The sequence below is a fragment of the Muntiacus reevesi genome, chromosome 17 (genome assembly GCF_963930625.1).
Source record: "Muntiacus reevesi chromosome 17, mMunRee1.1, whole genome shotgun sequence".
NCBI classification, from domain to species: Eukaryota; Metazoa; Chordata; class Mammalia; order Artiodactyla; family Cervidae; genus Muntiacus; species Muntiacus reevesi.
This window is the reverse complement of record NC_089265.1, coordinates 36,113,011-36,128,635: the sequence shown is the minus strand read 5'-3', so window position 1 is coordinate 36,128,635 and position 15,625 is coordinate 36,113,011. Positions and strand designations below refer to the sequence as shown.

Genomic DNA, 15,625 nt, shown 5'->3' with positions numbered 1-15,625 from the left:
ATATGAGTTGATTTTGATGGGAATTGGAAGCATAAAAACACAGAACATCAAATCCATAATTGCAGGATTAATTTAAGATGGAAATGGGGAGAAGACAGTGAATTTTAGTTGACAGGATTTTAACTATTGGTAGCTTACATGCTATTAAAAACCTGCTAAAATGTCACCCAATCAGCTCTTCCTTCCACATCAATTTGGTTCTCTGCCAAACTTTCGGTAACAAATAGAGCCTGCAAGCGTTTTAACACAGAGCTGCAGCTTTTCAGGGGAGAAATCAAAACAAGATCACAAGGTAAGAATGAAACCAATATTCTGGTACATTTTAATAAGGTCTTACAAAGTAAAATCTTGAGAACCACAGAGAAAAGCTTTTTATTTCTATAAAATAAAGAATTAGGTTGATTTATTATTATTGCCAATAGAATTAAAAGCTGATGATAACAGTTGTTGCTAACTTAGAATTCCACTTTGTTCTCTTTTGAGTGATTTATAAAATTATTACTAAATTGCTAAAATAAGTTGTCTTTATAGTACATGTTCCCCTTTAGCACCACAAAATTTCATAAAGCAAGTTGATATTCTACTTCTTATTCCTGAAATGTTTATCCAAGGCAAACCTACTCACAATTGTTCACAACTTGTTTTTAAGAAAGAAGGACAAATATAAGAACTAAAGATGTCATCCTCTCAAAAACAATTTGTGGAAAAAATAAGGAATTGACATTCTAAATGAGTAAATTCAAAAGCTTATTAGTTTTGCTACTATTCTTCATTTAGAGTGAAAATCGCTTTTTTTTTCTCTTTAATTCTTGCTGTCTTGCACTCTTCTCTGCCTTATGTTTCCTTGCATAAATACTTGCCTCCAGGCTATTTTAATTAAAATAAAAAATGGCACAAAGTCCTGAAATGTTGTTTCTGAATCACGCAAAGATGCCGGGATTCTTGGCCTCCGGAGGAGAATTCAATCCGGGGCCAGAGACGAGGCTGGATCGCTCAGAGCTTTTGTGTAATAAAGTTTTAATAAAGTATAAAGGAGATAGAGAAAGTTTCTGACATAGACATCAGAAGGGATTAGAAAGAGTACCACCTTGCTAGTCTTAGCCCTGGAATTATATACTCTCAAATTAGTTATTACAGTGAATCAAAAGAACGTCTAGAGGTTGTAAAGACCTCAGCAGAGCCACTCCTGTGATTTACATTCTGAGATGACAGGATTGGCCTGAAGGTTCTTTTCAGAGACTGACCTCAAGCAGGACACATCATTGTTATATAATCCTAAGGAATGTAGAGGGGAAAAAAAGCTTGTCCTTTCCTCCTCCTTGAGAATTCCAAACCCCTCTCTCCATGGGGACCCCTAGACTTCTTATCAACCTGCCTAGGAATTGACTCAGTCCTAAGTACTGTGACTGCACACAAGTTGATTCTAGAGGGTTTTTGGAGACTTCAGAGTGAAGTAACTAGGACTAGGGGTGACTGAACCTGACTGTCACTCCCTCCTCAGCACTGTGCTTATTCTGTTTGAGTCACCCCTGTATGTCATCCTATGCTGTTCTCTATATTCCTACCTACTGCTTCTCATATTTGTCTTTTGAATACTTAATGCTCTTCTTTTAATTTTGACCCTGAAAAGGCATAGCTCTGTGTTCAGAAAACCTCAGAATTCTCATATTTCTTAGAGTCTGGGGTGATTGGGAATCGAATCACACAACTGGGTAGTATCCACAAATTGTAAAGAACTCTCACAGGCATCTGCAACTCAAATTTCACATTTTCTTCCACATGCTTCTCTGGAAGGATCCTAGATTTCCTACTAATCTTTAACTGGTGGTTGCCTAATTCATTTTCTCAGCAATGTATTGACCTAGATGTTTTACTCTTTCCCATCACTGTTTAATTTACAATATCTAAAGCCAAAAGATACCTCTTTTCCTTTCCCATTTATAGAGAGGGAAGAATTCTAGGGGAATTTTCACTGAAACATTGCTAAAAAGTAAAGGAAGAGATTGAGAAATGGGAGCCACCTCTCTTGGACACAGTCTGTAAAGGATTAAAGAAACAGCTTTCAACCAACTTCAGGGAATGTACTGAGTCATTGTAAAAAGTTCTGCTCCATGAAGGAATTAAATCATTTCAGCAAATACTGTGGGAGGTGAGAAGTGGGATAGCGGTGCAGCAATGAGGGAAGAAAAAGAAAAAGCACCAAGAATTGTTCATGCCAATAAACCTGATAGCATGAGGTCTTTTTGGAGAATATGAGTGCAAAGTTAAATCATTACATGGAAGAACTGCAGGGTGGGTAGCACTGGGGGAAGAAAAATATTACATCAGAGAAATTTATGCCAGTAAATCTGACAGCAGGAAGTCTGTTTTTGAGATGAGAGTGTGACTGTGCCAAAATCATTGTATCTTTCATTCAACAAGGTAAAATTGTGGAAAACACGGTGGGAATCAAGTGATAGAATTCTTCTTTTATATCTCAATTTGCAGCAGGGACATTTAGAAACATTAAGACCAAAAATAATCTTGAACAGTAGGAAGAAATTTTAATTCCATTAAAAACAAACAAAAAAACCCAATATTTGGTTCAAGGACTTTGGGACATAGTAAAACCTCTAATCTCTTTTCATTTTCCGTCTGGTTTCCCTGGTACTGATATCTATACACACAAGGAATCTTTAAGGGTACACAGTCTTACAGGACAGGCAAAGTTCATTGTTGGGGGTATTAAAGGTGGTATAAGGAGTTTGGGGCACTTCCTCACTGTAGCAGACTCCTGACATGACATGCTCACATGCTGTCCTTTCTATTAGTGGTAAATCATCCTATAACTGTGAAGATTTTTGTTTCTGTTCATTTTTTGCTTTAAGTGTAGACTGCAATGTAGCATAATAGTAAAAAAAAAAAAACCACAAAATTTTAGAGGAAGATAGGCCTCAACTCCATCATCTGTCATTGACTAGCTGTGTGATTTTGTATCTTAACATTCCTAAACCTGAATTATTTTCTCATGTGTAAAATGTAAAACAAAAACAAAAGAATAATAAGATACTCTACCTTAGAGAGGTGTTGAGATGCTTTTGAAGGTAAAGCAAGTAAGAAGCAGTCATGAAAGGTAACTGCTAATAATCACTTAAATTTCATTAAAAGTGAGACATTAATTCCACATTCTCTCATTTAATCTTCACAGAATCTCTATGAAATAAACATTAACTTCTCCATTTATAAAATTAAATAGGTGAGATTTAGAAAGACTGTAATAACCTAAAATGACACAACCAGCAAATTTCAAACCAGCAATTAAAACTCAGAGTCCAAGTTCCAGGAAGGAGAAAGAACCAACAGGGAAGATGGATTCCAAATGACTTTATTTAAGGCATCTCTAATCATCTTTGTGAAGCCATTTTCTATTTAAGGTTTCAGTCATTTTCAAACAAAAATTTTAATGAAATAACATTAAAATCTTTCAGCTATTTTCTTTAGGACTACATTTATTGCCATCTGAAGGAAAGGGTTCCTGTCAACCACTATTCTCTTAAGGAATTTTATTTTCTATTGTCACTGCCACTGGTAATGCCAGAACAGCATCCACCCATAAACTTGGCTTCACTTTTAACCAGCACACAGTCTACATCTAGTTCCCCCTCACTTTGCACAGATCACGAATTGGGTCATCATTAGAATTTTCCCCAGAATTGCTAATACACCTGAGACCTTTTGCAAGTGTAAGAATGATTTGCTCATTACTTCTCTTGGATTTCCTAGCAAAGATTAGATATTTTCTTAAAGTACTTCATAGTTCTGCATATCTGCTCTGTTCAAATCTCAGTCACTCTAACTCCTTAGCCTGCTGGCTCGATCATTGACTGCTGTTTAAGAAATGCTATTAAGTAGTTCACGTGTGTGTTGTGTGTTTGGTCACTCAGTTGTGTCTGACTCTTTGCGGCCCCATGGACTGTAGCCCACCAGGCTCCTCTGTCCGTGGAATTCTCCAGGCAAGAATACTGGATTGGGTTGCCATGTCCTCCTCCAGGAGATCTTCCTGACCCAGGAACTGATCCTGCGTCTCTTGAGTCTCTTGCATTATCGGGCGGATTCTTTACCACTGGCACCACCTGGGAAGACTTTAAGTAGTTTATATTTTCTTTTTCAAAGGGAAATTATATGCCTTTCTCTCATGTTCTTTCATTTGGGAGCTTATTAAACCTAATCACGAACTTACCTCTAACCTGAATTTACTAGTTCCAAAATTTTTCCTTCCTGAAGTTTTATTTATCCATTATGTTTTATGCATATATTATATGGCAATTGTCCACATTCCTTAGCAAAGGTGTTTAAACAGTTTATCAGTAGTCAGCATGGCTACTTCATACTAATCAATGAATAGTAGTAGGATTGTTTTCTTGAGTAAATATTTCTTTTCTTCTAGTCTTTTTTAAAAGCTTGAGTCACAGACCTAGGTGCCAACATTCATTCTAATATAATTTGGTGGTTATTTTTAGCTTCTTTTCTTTCTTCAATGTGACTTTTATAAGATTCATATTACATCAATGTATATGTAGCATTATTTATCAAAGAGCAGGCACAGTTTTTTCCTCACTTACTCAAGTGCCATATGGCTTGTGAAATCATAATCATAATCATAATTGTCACTATGTGGTATAAAACAGTATAAGCTGTTTTAATAAACAAGTTTGGATAGTGCCATGCCTAGGATGTGACATATAATGCTTACATCTGGCTGTCTGATTACTATTACCTTTCGAATGTCAAGTGGAAAGATTTCTACTCAGTGCTACAGGTCCATGAGAGTAGACTCAGCATTTAGAAGCATTAAAGTCATTTGCATTGTGGTGTGTCAGTTGGAAAAAAATATTATCTGTAAATCTTTGTATTGTTTTAATTCATAAAAGTATAAAAATTGGATAGAAGTCCAATTTTTAGAGCATCCATTTTTTTTCTGGTTATTTGTGACAAATGCTCCTAAAAGAGCATCTGTTTTTAGACTTACTGGTTCTCCCTACTATCTAGGTAGAACCATGCAGGGACTAGTAGCCTCAAGGATAGTGGTTCACTGTTAGATCTAGATAACTTCTTTACCTATCCCATGCAACACCCCTTCTTGGCAAAGGAAGAGACCCCAGTTACATTCTTTTGCCCTGCATCATTAGATATACTCAGAAAGAGGTCATCTCTGTCCAAAGAAAGAAAATGATTAGGTCTGTCTTGGAGAATAAGAGAAGTGTCTAGCACAATCTTTTCACTTTAAGCCCAGCTACCAGGTAAACCTACTCAGATTCCCATGTAAGGATGATAAAGTCAGCAATTTGGGAAATGGTTGCAACACACGAATTAGGCAGGGTGGGAGACAAGGTTTATCATTCCATGGTGGACATGTTTCCAGACCTCTGAATTGTATTTTCTGATCATTGAACAAGGTAACTCTATTGAAACTCTTATGGGAATTAAATATACACGATGTGGATTGCAACTTAGCCTGTTCAGGTCATTGTGCAGGAACTCTTAACATCTGTGAGTAGAAAGAGTTTATACTCTTGATTTTTAAATGTCTTCTAACAATAAAATTTAATATCTAATACACAATGCAGTATATCACTGGGTGGCCACTGGCTTGAGAAAGAAAATCTCACAGTCTGTACAGGGTGAGGTGCAAAACATTTAACAGCTGGCACGGTGTGAGCAGATATAATAGTGAGAAAGGAACTAGCCATTTGGAGTGTGCCAGCTGAATGCCAGCCCTGGGAGGGACCTTCACTGTGGCTTTGACCTGTATCAGCCAATCTAGGATAACATGGGAGTGACAGGGCGGTGGAAAAGCTAAAGGTTTACAGAACCTTTAACAAGTTGGCCAGTGTTTCTGTTACCGTTTGATATGCAAATCCTAAACAGAAGAGAAAAATCCTATAAAAGTTATGCTAGCAATAATTTTAGTCTTTGTACAAGGAAACACTTTCACATACTATGAGACCATATTTATAATTAACTTCTGAATGGAAGTAATTTGAGATAATATTTGATTTAAAAACAGCTTTGTAGTCCATCATTATGGACTCATGATTTTGGTGATATTACAATTAACTACTTTTCAGACTTGTTTTGATTAGCTCCAGCTTTTTTGTTGTGCTAAGTCACATGGTCATAATTTATCACACAGAAGCCCCTTCATGGTGGCTCATTTTAAAATTTTCTCAGAACTTTAAAATATGCATCATTGCTTTCAGGCAAAAGTTATTCAGGCTTATCTTGCATTTCTTTTACCTGAAATATTAAATCAGCCATTCTCCAAAGAACCCCAATTTCTTTAGTGGGGAACATTATTATGCTACCGAAAATCTGGGCCCTGGGATACACATTGGATTATTTAATCTTAATACTAAAATTAAAGCAGTTCAGTTACCAGATAGAGGGAAAAAATTATATATTATATAAAATCATTAGTTGATATTTGTATTATCACTGGAGTTCTATGATATATGTCAAAATACTTCTTACAATTATTTTTCATATTTTATTTTGTTATGAGTATATAATCATTTGTTTGATTTACACTTTGGTCCAATTGTTTAAATTCTTTTAACTTTGAAAATGTTGATATCTTATTAATTGACAGCTTTTGTTTGGTTCCTACCTTAGTTTGGAGTAGTACCCACTCCAGTATTCTTGCCTGGGAAATTCAAGGCAGGCTGAATGGCAGGCTACAGTTCATGGGGTTGCAAAGAATCAGCCACATTACTGGAGGATATGGTGTAACTGGTGTCCATTACTTTGCCAAGTAGAGGTATTGCACATGATAGGTACAGAAGTTATCTGGATCCACCAGTGAACCATAGTCCTTGGGGTTACTAGCCTCTGCATGGTTCTACCTGCTTAACAGTTCACTTTATAAGTAGGATGTTAACTGGAGTTTGATCTTTAATGTCTTTATAAGTCATTTCATTTTTGTCACTATTTGTCCTTTCGTAATGAGATAATGCATTATTATAAGATATGATTTTCATAATCAATTTTTTACACAAATTAATATATATATAAATTATGGCAAACAAACTCAACTGGTGTTTTACAAGAGTAAAATATCAATAAAAGTACTATATTGGCAATCTGTAAAACTAGTAGTAAAAATAGTAATAACAGTACCATTATTGGCAATCTGAGTTTAAAAAAAGAAAAAGAACAGAACTGAAATAGTTACTTATAAATTTCAAAATTTTTCCCTGATACACACAAAAAAATTCAGTTTACCCATTCTGTTTCTGGTGTTTCATGCTGTTTTCTGATAAATAATATTTTTATTGATTTTAAAATATCAATTTGTATATTCATATTATTATACTAAAATTTTGCTTAAAATATAACATTACTTAAATATTAAAATTTTAAACTAGCTGCAATAGGACACAGTATGAAGATTCCTCAAAAAAATTAAAAATAGAACCACCATATATGATCTAGCATTCCTACTTTTGGATACATATCCAAAAGAATCAAAAATGGGATGTTGAAGAGATAGCTGCACACCTATGTTCATTATAATATTATTCAAAATAGCCAAGAGGTGGAATCAACCCAAATGTCCACTAATGAATGGATAAAGAAAATATAGTATAAACATACAATGAAATATCACTCAGCCTTAAAAAAGAAAAGAAATCCTGTCACATGCTCAACAGGGATGAACCTTGAGGACATTATGTTAAGTGAAATAAGCCAAACACAAATACTGTGTACTATATGATCCCACTTATATGAAGTACTAAAGTAGTCAAACACAAGAAACAGAGGATAAAACGATGTTGCCATGGGCTTTGGGAAGGTGAAATGAGGAGTTGTTTAAACTATAGTTTAAAACTAAACTATAGTTTTAGTTTTGCAAGATGAAAAAGTTCTAGAGGTCTGTTGCACAACAATGTGAATGCAGATAACACTACTGAAATATACTTAATATACGGGTAAGATGGTAAGTTTTATATTATCCATTTTTACAATTAAAAATTTTTTTAAGAAGAGCTTTGAGCAGGGGATAAGGAAGAATGTTTAAACAACCCAACTGTATTTAGAGATATTATTAATTTGTGTCCAGAATACATTAGTTGTTAGCCACTTCTTTTTAGGATTTAGAAAAAGCCAATGCAGATCACATTTAGACAAAAAATATATAAAAATAACTTGTATCACTTGATAAGCTTTAACTAGAATCAAAGATAAATTGACTATATAAAGACACTTAGTGCTCACTTAAAAAGAGGTTCTGAAGTTGGCAGCCTATCCATGATCTCTCCCTTCAGGGGAGAGGATGGCTGGCCTAGCTCTGAGCATAACATCCTCACAGAAGCCAAGTGAGTGGAAGTTAAACAGCACTTACTTCTAAAGAGAAAAATTTTCTCAGAAGTCTCAGACATGCCTCACCTTTGTCTCATTAGCAAGATCTGTGTCACATGCCCATACTTAGACCTGTTATTGGCAGATGGAAACAGTATTGCCACAAATGGCTTAGGTTTCTGCATATCTAAAATTTCTTCTTTGGTGAAAGAAAAGATATTTGTTGGATAAGAAACAACATCTGTACTAGGTAAGTCTCAACATCATTTCATTCTTTCAGAATTCCAATCATTTTTGGTTTTTAAGAACTTCTTGCTCATTGCTGAGAAGGGCAGTCAAATTTTTTCAAAGTCATCCCGAGGATTCTGCCTCAGTCTGAAAAATACCTCAAAATTCATCTTTAATGTGATTTTTCAATTCTTTCAGAACAAAAAACTAAGTCTTTAATCAGGTATACGAGAAGCACTTCTACCATATTAAGGAAAGAGGGGAATGTGTTCATTTCCCATCTAACCATTTTCTAATCAGCTCAATTCATTCTTAAATACAGACAATGGTGTTCATTTAATTTTTTTTAACCACAAAACAGATTGCTTACTTAGTTCTGTCAATGAGTCTCTTTGACCACCACACTTGAGAATGTAGAATCCATATATTTTAGAATTCACGGACAGTCTCTGTTTCCTTTAACTTAAAAAATTCATTAACATATAACATAAACACAGAAAATTGTACAAGTCATGACTATACAGCTTAATGAGTTATCACAAAGTGAACAAACTTCAGTCCAGTTCAGTTGCTCGGTCGTGTCTGACTCTTTGTGACCTCATGGACTGCAGCATGCCAGGCTTCCCTGTCCATCACCAACTCCTGGAACTTGCTCAAACTTATGTCCATCAAATCAGTGATGCCATCCAACCATCACACCCTCTGTCATCCCCTTATCCTCCTGCCTTCAATATTTCCCAGCATCTGGGTCTTTTCCAATGACTCAGTTCTTTGCATCAGGTGGCCAAGGTATTGGAGTTTCAGCTTCAGCATCAGTCCTTTCAGTGAATATTCAGGACTGATTTCCTTTAGGATTGATTGGTTTGATCTCCTTGCAATGCAAGGGACTCTCAAGAGTCTTCCCCAACACCGCAGTTCAGAAGCATCAATTCTTTGAAGCACAGCTTTCTTTACAGTCAAACTCTCACGTCCATACATGACTACTGGAAAAACGATAGCTTTGACTAGACAGACCTTTGTTGGCAAGGTAATGTCTCTGCTTTTTATTTTTTTTTTTTTTTCCCATTTATTTTTATTAGTTGGAGGCTAATTACTTTACAACATTGTAGTGGTTTTTGCCATACATTATGCTGTCTAGATCGATCATAGCTTTGTTTCCAAGGAGCAAGCGTCTTTTGATTTCATGGCTGCAGTCACCATCTACAGTGATTTTGGAGCCCAAGAAAATAAAGTCTTTTACTGTTTCCCCATCTATTTGCCATGAAGTGATGGGACCAGATGCCACGATCTTAGTTTTTTGAATGTTGAGTTTTAAGCCAGCCTTTTCACTCTCCTCTTTCACTTTCATCAAGAGGCTCTTCAGTTCTTCTTCGTTTTCTGCCAAAAGAGTGGTGTCATCTGCGTATCTGAGATTACTGATATCTCCCCTGGCAATCTTGATTCCAGTTTGCACAAATTTATGCAATCATAAAAATAAACAGAAGAGTAAAGGATTCCAGAAGCCTCCTCTTTCCCTCTTCTAGTCATTTCTCTCTACCTCAAGAAAAGCCGTTATTAGGTTTTCTAATATACATTCAATTTGCCTGTGGGGGTTTTGACCTATTTATAAATAAAGTCACACATTATTTATCTTTTTGTGTCTGGCCTCATTCACTCAAGATTATGGTTGTGATATACCTCTGTGTTGCATATAGAATTAGCTTGTTTACTCTTATTACTAGTTAGAATTACTCAAAATGAACATGCCATAATTTATGCCATAATTTATGATGTAGATGGATATTTGCATTGTTTCCAGCTTGGAGTTACATGACTAGGACTGCTAGGAACATTCCCTTACATATATTTTGGCAAATATATTTTTTGTCTTTTTGTTAGATATATTACCTTTAAGTAGACCTGCCAGGTCAAAAGTATATATATGTTTTATAATATATATATATTTTCCAAAGTAGTTCTAGCAATTCACACTTTCAGCACCCATGTATAAGAATTACAGTTGTCCCAAACCCTTGCAATAACTGGTATTTTCTGTCTTCTTCACTGTATTCATTCTGATAGGCATTGTGGTTCTCCTTTAATGCAAGCATTTTTTTTTACTTTTCCTAGAAATATGCAACTTTTATTTATATATTACACTTAAGTTAATATGTACGCTTAACTACATATTAAGTTAGTTGACTTAATATTATTTGTAATTAATGTAACTACACTTAAGTTAGTTGAAAAACACACTTTAGAAAAAGATATCTTCCCTATGACTATATTTTGGAGTTGAAGTATTCCTCTGTTGTATACCAACAGCAAGAAAACATTAGTTAGAGAGGAAAACATTAAAACAAACCATTATACTATATTTGGATTTCAGAAAAATATAGCCAGGAAGGCACATGTGCCCAAATGTTCACTGAAGCACTATTTAAAATAGCTAGGACATGGAAGCAACCTAGATGTCCATGGACAGACGAATGGATAAATAAGTTGTGGTACATATACACAATGGAATAAAAAAGAATGCTCAGCCATAAAATGGAATGCATTTGACTCAGTTTTAATGAGGTGAATGAACCTAGAGCCTGTTATATAGAGGGCAGTAAGTAGAAAGAGAAAGACAAATAACGTTTATTAGCACATATATATGGAATCTAGAATGATGGTACTGATGAACCTATCTCCACGGCAGGAGTGGAGATGCAGACATAGAGAACAGACTTGTGGACCCAGGAGGGAAGGAAAGGGTGGGACAAATTGAGAGAGTAGCATTGAAACATATACAATACCATATGTAAAATTAGATGGCTGTATGATGCAGGGAGCTCAAATCCAGTGCTCTGTGGCAACCTAGAGGGGTCAGATGGGGTGGGAGGCAAGAAGGAGGTTAAGGAGGTTAAGAGAGGACATACATATACTTATGACTCATTCATGTGGATATATGGCAGCAACCAACACAATATTATAAAGCAATTATCCTCCAATTACACTATAGTAGGAAAAAAGTGGATAATTTCTCTTATCCCCATGATCACAAATGGAGTTTCTATAGACCTTGAACACAACATACTTTAAGAAAATTTAGTCAAGTATTGTTGAATTATTATGAGCTAATAATCCACCCCAATGTTTTCTTAATTAAAGCATAGTTCAAATGTCATAGAATTTAGTTTATAACAAGCAAACTGATAAACCAGATAAAATAGAGGCTCTACTTGTGACATCAAAGCTTTAAAAGCTGATGAACTGGCTGGTTTGGGTTCTTTATTAAGCACAAGCAAAATTCTTATCTTTATTTTTTAATTTTTTGGTTGATTATTTATTTTACTATTTTTTCTTTTTATTTATTTATTTTTAATTAATTTTTTTATTGAAGGATAATTTCTTTACAGAACTTTGTTGTTTTCTGTCAAACCTCAACATGAATCAGCCATAGGTATACATATATCCCCTCCGTTTTGGACCTCCCTCCCATCTCCCTCCCCACCCCACCCCTCTAGGCTGATACAGAACCCCTGTTTGAGTTTCCTGAGCCATACAGCAAATTCCCATTGGCTATCTATTTTACATATGGTAATGTAAGTTTCCATGTTCCCCTTTCCATACATCTCACCTTCTCCTCCCCCTCCCCATGTTCATAAGTCTATTCTCTATGTCTGTTTCTCCATTGCTGCCCTGTAAATAAATTCTTCAGTACCATTGTTCTAGACTATGTATATGTGCATTAGAATATGATATTTATCTTTCTCTTTATGACTCACTCTGTATAATAGGTTCTAGGTTCATCCATCTCATCAGAACTGACTCAAATGTGTTCCTTTATATGGCTGAGTAATATTCCCTTGTGTATATGTACCACAACTTCTTTATCCATTCATCTGTTGATGGGCATCTAGGTTCCTTCCATGTACTAGCTATTATAAATAGTGCTGCAATGAACAATGGGATACATGTGTCTTTTTCAACTCTGTTTTCCTCAGGGTATATGCCTAGGAGTGAGATTCCTGGGTCACATGGTGGTTTTATTCCTAGTTTTTTAAGGAATCTCCCTACTGTATTCCATAGTGGCTATATCAATTTACATTCCCACCAACAGTGCAAGAGCATTCCCTTTTCTCCACACCCTCTCCAGCATTTATTGTTTGTAGACTTCTTAATGATGGCCATTCTGACCGGTGTGAGGTGATACCTCATTGTGGTTTTGATTTTATTTCTCTAATAATGACCGATGTTGATCATCTTTTCATGTGTTGGTTAGCCATCTGTAAGTCTTCTTTGGAGAAATGTCTGTTTAGGTCTTTTTCCCACGTTTTGTTTGGGTTGTTTGTTTTTCTAGTATTGAGTTGTATGAGTTGCTTGTATATTTTGGTAATTAATCCTTTGTCAGTGGCTTCATTTGCTAGTATTTTCTCCCATTCTGAGAGTTGTCTTTTCACCTTGCTTATAGTTTCCTTTGCTGTGCAAAAGCTTTTAAGTTTAATCAGATCCCACTTATTTACTTTTGTTTTTATTTCTATTACTCTAGGAGGTGGGTCATAGAGGATCTTGCTTTGATTTATGTCATGGAGTGTTCTGCCTATGTTTTCCTCTAAGAGTTTTATAGTTTCTTGTCTCACATTTAGGTCTTTAATCCATTTTGAGTTTATCTTTGTGTGTGGTGTTAGGAAGTGTTCTAATTTCATTCTTTTACATGTAGCTGTCCAGTTTTTTTGGCCTGTAGTTTTCTTTTTTTGTGTTGTCTCTGTCTGGTTTTGGTTATCAGGGTGATGGTGGCCTCGTAGAATGAGTTTGAAAGTGTTCCTTCCTCTGCAATGTGTTGAAAGAGTTTTAGAAGGACAGGCATTAGCTCCTCTCTAAATGTTTGATAGAATTCTCTTGTGAATGCATCTGGTCCTGGGTTTTTGTTTTTTGGGTGATTTTTGAGCATAGCTTCAATTTCAGGGCTTGTAATTGGGTTGTTCGTAATTTCTATTTCTCCCTGGTTCAGTCTTCAAAGATTGAACGTTTCTAAGAATCTGTCCATTTCTTCCAAGTTATCCATTTTATTGCCATATATTTGTTCATAATAATCTCTTATAATCATTTGTATTTCTGTATTGTCTGTTGTAACCTCTCCTTTTTCATTTCTAATTTCGTTGATTTGATTCTTCTCTCTTTTTTCCTTGATGAGTCTGGCTAATGGTTTGTCAATTTTGTTTATCTTCTCAAAGAACCAGCTTTTAGTTTTATTGTTCTTTACTATTGTCTCTTTCATTTCTTTTTCATTTATTTCTGCTCGGATCTTTATGATTTCTTTCCTTCTACTAATTTTTGGAATTTTTTATTCTTTTTCCAGTTGTTTTAGGTGTAAAGTTAGGTTGTCCATTAGACATTTTTCTTATTTCTTGAGGTAGAATAGTATTGTTATACACTTTCTCTTAGAACTGCTTTTGCTGCATCCCATAGGTTTTAAGTTGTCATGTTTTCATTGCCATTTGTTTCTAGAAATTGTTTGATTTCCCTTTTGGTTTCTTCAATAACCTATTGGTTATTCAGAAGCATATTGTTTAATCTCCATGTGTTTGTGTTTCTTGCATTTTTTTTCTTGTAATTGATATCTAGTCTCATAGCATTGTGGTTGGAGAAGATGCTTGATATGATTTTAAGTTTCTTAAATTTACAGAGGTTTGATTTGTGACCAAGATGTGGTCTATCCTGTAGAACATTCCATGTGCACTTGGGAAGAAGGTGTATTCTTCTGAATTTGGTTGGAATGTCCTGAAGATCAATGAGATCCATCTCATCTAATGAATCATAATGTATCATTAGACTTGTGTTTCCTTATTAATTTTCTGTTTTGATGATCTGTCCATTGGTGTGAGTGGGGTGTTAAAGTCTGCTACTATTATGGTGTCATTGTCAATTTCTCCTTTTTTGTCTGTTAGTGTTTGTCCTATGTATTGAGGTGTTCCTATGTTGGGTGCATAGATATTTACAATTGTTATGTCTTCCTCTTGGATTGATCTCTTGATCATTGTGTAGTGTCCTTCCTTATCTCTTGTAATCTTCTCTATGTAAAAGTTTATTTTGTCTGATACGAGGATTGCTACTCCAGCTTTCTTTTGCTTCTCATTTGCATGGAATTTACCTTCCCATCCTCTCACTTTCAGTCTATATGTGTCTTGAGGTCTAAAGTGGGTTTCTTGTAGACAGCATATATATGGGTCTTGTTCTGTATCCATTCAGCCAATCTGTGTCTTTTGGTTGGGGCATTTAATCTATTTACATTTAAAGTAATTATTAATATATATGTTCCTATTGCCATTTTCTTAATTGTTTGGGGTTGATTTTGTAAATCTTTTTTCTTCTCTTGTATTTCTTGACTATATAAGTCCATTTAACACTTGTTGTAAAGCTGGTTTGGTAGTACTGAATTCTCTTAACTTTTGCTTGTCTGAAAAACTTTAGATTTCTCCATCAATCTTGAATGAGATCCTTTCCAGGTACAGGAATCTTGGTTGTAAATTTTCCATTTCAGTACTTTAAATATAGCCTGCCATTCCCTTCTGGTCTGCAAAATTTCTGCTGAAAGATCAGCTGTTAAGCATGTGGGGTTTCCCTTTATGTTACTTGTTGCTTTTCCCTTGCTGCTTTTAATATTCTTTCTTTGTGTTTAGTCTTTGTTAGTTTGATTAGCATGTGCCTTGGTGTGTTTCTCCTTGGTTTTATCCTGTATGGGACTCTTTGTGCCTCTTAGACTTGATTGACTATTTCTTTTCCCATGTTCGTGAAATTTTCAACTATAATCTCTTCAAAACTTTTCTCATACCCTTTCTTTTTCTCTTCTTCTTCTGGGACCCCTATTATTTGAATGTTGGTGTGTTTGATATTGTCGCAAAGGTCTCTGAGACTATTGTCAGTTCTTTTCATTCTTTTTACTTTAGTCTGCTCTTCAGAAGTTATTTCCACCATTTTATCTTCCAGCTCACTGATTAGTTCTGCTTCAGATATTCTGTTGTTGATTCCTTCCAGAGTATTTTTTATTTCAGTAATTGTGTTGCTTGTCTCTGTATGTTTATTTTTAACTCTT

The 15,625-nt window shown here is 35.1% G+C and overlaps 1 protein-coding gene across 3 annotated transcripts in view; it reads left to right on the top strand.

Moving 5' to 3' along the window:
* The first annotated feature begins 235 nt into the window (after nt 1-235).
* IL33 (interleukin 33) overlaps nt 236-15,625 on the top strand; it is a 58,980-nt gene continuing 43,590 nt past the window's right edge. For 2 of the 3 annotated variants that reach the window (XM_065907920.1, XM_065907917.1), the window contains exon 1: nt 236-292. The gene's annotated coding sequence lies outside the window, so the exon portion shown is untranslated. The remainder of the gene's footprint in view (nt 293-15,625) is intronic. The other variant, XM_065907918.1, reaches the window with a different exon arrangement.